The sequence below is a fragment of the Schistocerca nitens genome, chromosome 7 (assembly GCF_023898315.1).
Source record: "Schistocerca nitens isolate TAMUIC-IGC-003100 chromosome 7, iqSchNite1.1, whole genome shotgun sequence".
NCBI classification, from domain to species: Eukaryota; Metazoa; Arthropoda; class Insecta; order Orthoptera; family Acrididae; genus Schistocerca; species Schistocerca nitens.
Window position 1 is genome coordinate 310,076,325 of NC_064620.1, and position 5,000 is coordinate 310,081,324.

Below are 5,000 nucleotides of genomic sequence, written 5' to 3' on the forward strand. Positions count from 1 at the left end.
GCGGCCACAAACAGTGGCCGGGCAGCTCCAACGCCAGCGCCACAGAGGGGCAGAGCCCCACTTGGGTGCCAAAGCGAACTCTCCCAGCACAGCGCACGCGCCAACACATCCGCACAGCTGCGATACAAACCACCTGCGAGAACCGCGGGGGCGACCGAGCAGCAGACGGCGTCGCGGCGCCGAGTGCCGGGCGGCGGCGCATCCTCAACGCACACAGTCCTCAATCGGACCAGCACACTGCAGATGTCCACCGCGCTTCGCACCGGGCCCGCGAGGACCCACTTTGGCCGCACGGCGCCGCGCGTTGGGTGCGCCGGCGCGCAGCTGCGCCGCCTGCCGCGTCCGTCGGCCGGCGCGCCTGCCACTGGGCGCCCCCACCAGCCGGCTGTAGCGCGTGCGCCCACGCAGCGCGCGGCCAGCACGCCGGGCGCTCCCCCCTCACCGGCCGGGGACGGTCCCACCCAGCCACCGCCGCGTATCGCTTCATACCCACATGCCCACTCACGTTCGTGGGTATGACGGGTGTCGCTGAAGCAACCAGTTAATACCTGTACCGATTGTCGCAATCAATGATTCACCTCCAGCGTATACAACCGCGCAACAACGGATTTCCAGTTCATTTGCGTAACTTGGGCAGCAAACGTAGACGTCCATCTACATTTGCAAATTCAGTGGGTCTTGCATGCCTGGATGATATGCGTCACGACACGCCACATCAGCCCACATACATGCTGCGACGTATGCACGAGAGAACACGTGGAAGGTGGCCCGCGTACGTATGCGAATGCCATTGCACAGCTGCGAAGCTCATTGAACACGCAAACTCCCGCCTGACGAACTAGAGGCGACAGGGGAGCGATATAAGTCTTACAGCAGTACACATTACAGTGGATAGCGGGACCATGTGGAACGTACGCACCACTCGCTAGATGTTGTGAGGGTACGCACCGTAACATGAATCAATACGCAGGACACCAGAGAGTGCGAGCACTGACCTATGTTGAGAGGGTTGCGATTAGGCAACGCTACATGAATGTTTCAATTCATATAACAATTACAGGTTAGGTTAGGGCGCAACGTGCGTTAGGTTAGGGCGCAACGTGCGTTAGGTTAGGGCGCAACGTAGGTTAGGTTAGGGCCCAACGTAGGTTAGGTTAGGGCCCAACGTAGGTTAGGTTAGGGCCCAACGTAGGTTAGGTTAGGGCCCAACGTAGGTTAGGTTAGGGCCCAACGTAGGTTAGGTTAGGGCCCAACGTAGGTTAGGTTAGGGCCCAACGTAGGTTAGGTTAGGGCCCAACGTAGGTTAGGTTAGGGCCCAACGTAGGTTAGGTTAGGGCCCAACGTAGGTTAGGTTAGGGCCCAACGTAGGTTAGGTTAGGGCCCAACGTAGGTTAGGTTAGGGCCCAACGTAGGTTAGGTTAGGGCCCAACGTAGGTTAGGTTAGGGCCCAACGTAGGTTAGGTTAGGGCCCAACGTAGGTTAGGTTAGGGCCCAACGTAGGTTAGGTTAGGGCCCAACGTAGGTTAGGTTAGGGCCCAACGTAGGTTAGGTTAGGGCCCAACGTAGGTTAGGTTAGGGCCCAACGTAGGTTAGGTTAGGGCCCAACGTAGGTTAGGTTAGGGCCCAACGTAGGTTAGGTTAGGGCCCAACGTAGGTTAGGTTAGGGCCCAACGTAGGTTAGGTTAGGGCCCAACGTAGGTTAGGTTAAGGCGCAACGTAGGTTAGGTTAAGGCGCAACGTAGGTTAGGTTAGGGCCCAACGTAGGTTAGGTTAGGGCCCAACGTAGGTTAGGTTAAGGCGCAACGTAGGTTAGGTTAAGGCGCAACGTAGGTTAGGTTAAGGCGCAACGTAGGTTAGGTTAAGGCGCAACGTAGGTTAGGTTAAGGCGCAACGTAGGTTAGGTTAAGGCGCAACGTAGGTTAGGTTAAGGCGCAACGTAGGTTAGGTTAAGGCGCAACGTAGGTTAGGTTAAGGCGCAACATAGGTTAGGTTAAGGCGCAACATAGGTTAGGTTAAGGCGCAACATAGGTTAGGTTAAGGCGCAACATAGGTTAGGTTAAGGGGAGTTGGAATGCCCTATCTCGCCAATGTTAAATTTGCTAACTTTGTGTACCTTTTTCTTTGGAACTATTATCTTCAGAACTTTGAAATTCTGGCAGAGGTTTTCAGCATATATTGTGAGCCCACTGAACTAGAACCAATGTTTTCTTTTTGTTGGTATAGTATTTATGAATTTTTTACCATTAAGCCATTTTTTATTGGAAAAAGTATAACATAAACTTCCCTAGTTCAGAGAATAAGCCAGTTCTTGTCATGATTCTAGTTCAGTGGCCTCTTTGAACTGTTTTGCAGCATTTCTGAAAATTTGAATGTTGTTGGTTGAGTGGTTTATGAGATAAAGGTACATGTAACACTAAAAATGTCAAATGCCAGAAAATGCGATTAAAGTAATTTATTATGAAAATTCACAAATACCTTTTATTCTATTATCAAAAGTGTCCAGCAGAGTAATCAGGGTCATCTTCTAGTTCTTCTTCTTCACCTAGAAGCTTTCTTCTCCTTGCTGCCCTTGCTTTTTTTGTATTAAATTCAGCTGCATACTGAGCCTTCCTTACTCGCACGCTGTCCAGAAGCTGAAGACCTCTGATGGTGTTGATACCAGGAGCAATGCCGAGCCTTGCCATGACCTTTAGCCTACCCATATGACCATCATTGAATGAAATAACAGCATCACTGACTCCCCATTTCAATGTTTTTATCCCAACAAATACATTCTTAGGTACACGAGTCCAAATGAGGTTGTTGAACGACTCGTTTTGATTCTGGGTACAACCATGAAGACATTTTCGCAGAAGATCAGGATGCCCCAAGTCTCTATATATTGGTTTAATTACTTCCATAACAGCCAATGGAATATAATTTTTATGGTGATAAGGATCCCCAGTAGCTTGAGATTTTCTATAATTGCACCATGACTGAGGACCATCTGGACAAGCAAAATGTTGAGGATTATCATCAGTTGATGATCGATGTAAATATGTGGCCCATACAGCTTGTCTCATTTCCTGCAAATTATTTGCATTATTTCTTATTGCCATACCATAGTATTGTTGTAATTCATTTATAATTTTATCTGACAGGCGACCTCTAATGGTTTTACCATCTGACAAAATTTTGTCCTTCAGATTCTGTTTCAGTTTCCTTAGACGAGTGCCCATTCGTTTCTGAACATGACCGACACATTCTAGTTTAGTTATTGTCTTATTGACATATGGCATGGATTCTGTAACACTTTTGTATGCCTTGGAGTCCCCATCTCCAAGGAATTTTGTGTAAAATACTCCCCGTTCTTTTTCTGATCTGCTAAACATTTTCACAGCAGCGGCAGCCTCCATGCCTCCACTCGTACCTTCATAATTCTTGCTACATATGTGAGCTGCTTCTATCTCACCAGATGCACAATGGTAACAATGTTTAGTGAGCACTTCATAGTCCAAAACTTTACCGCTGTCCACACTAGTAACAGTAGCAACAGCATTTTTGGATGTGTGACCCCTTTTCTGCCAGGTTCCATCAAAAGCAACAGGGATATCTGGGTTTCCTTCATTTATATATTTTGCTTCACTGGCAGCAGCTTTCATTGATAAATCTGCTACAGACTGAACAGCATCTCCTATCACTTCAGTGTAATTGTCAATTTTAGCAGGTGGAGGTGGAAGATTCATTATGGCACAAAATGTTTGAGCAGCAGTATGTCCTTTACCAATTGCTCTCATTGCATACATTAGCCTGATATTACTCTCAAACAAATTGCTACTGCATGTTTTAGAGCTCCAAAAACAGGTCTCATTTTCACAACTGGCACAAACTATAGCAATTTTGCAGGAAAGTCCTATAGATTTTGTTATGTTCATATCAAAAGAACCTCCACAAAGATTACAACACAAACATTTCTTCATAAACTCAGTAAAAACAGGAAAGTCGACTAAAACATATTGTTCATTAGAAGCTTCATCTGTAATTTCACTTGCACAGTTTGATAACTTCTTTTTTGATGCACTGGTGGGCGTGTCTCCTTCACACATCTCAGCTGTACAAACGTCAGAACTTTCACCAGCATCAACAGGTGCTGAAGCAGAATCACTTGAACAAACGTTATTTGTAAATCTATTACCGCGAAACTTTCGCTTTTTAAATAATGATGCACTCCTAGGCATCGTAGAAACTACGCACTCACCACTGAAAGTCAAAACAAGACAGATAACAAACTCCAAATGAGCGACAAACTAAACTCGAGGCTCAAAACAAACACTCACAGATCAAAAACTGAACAATAAACACAGCTAGTCGTAAAAACAATGGTACCTATGGAAGGATCAAAGATTCTACAACTGAAGAGTGAAATCCACAGCCATCTATATGTAATGTTTTCGGAAATGCGAAGATTTAAATGTGTACAAATCACAAGATGGGTAACTTTGCTGGGCGCACATGTAATTTTGAAAAATTAAATAAAAATACTTCCAATTGGAATTTCTTAACAAATTTTGCACCATTTTAAGCAGAAAATTTCAAATTAAGTTATAAGGTTAAAAACTGAAAATGTGAATTTTTTCCATTTTCCGGCATTCCAACTCCCCTTAAGGCGCAACATAGGTTAGGTTAAGGCGCAACATAGGTTAGGTTAAGGCGCAACATAGGTTAGGTTAAGGCGCAACATAGGTTAGGTTAAGGCGCAACATAGGTTAGGTTAAGGCGCAACATAGGTTAGGTTAAGGCGCAACATAGGTTAGGTTAAGGCGCAACATGGGTTAGGTTAAGGGATGGTGTATGAGGGGGGGAGGGGACGAGGTTCGTTCATAGTGATGATGGTAAGTGGACGCCTGAGGCACCCTGAGATGTGTCACGTCAGGATGCACCTTTGGCTCAGGGGAGGTGGTGCGCCGGTTCCGTGGGTGTGGCAAGGGAGTGGCAGACCTGTGTCTTTCATTCCTGCCATT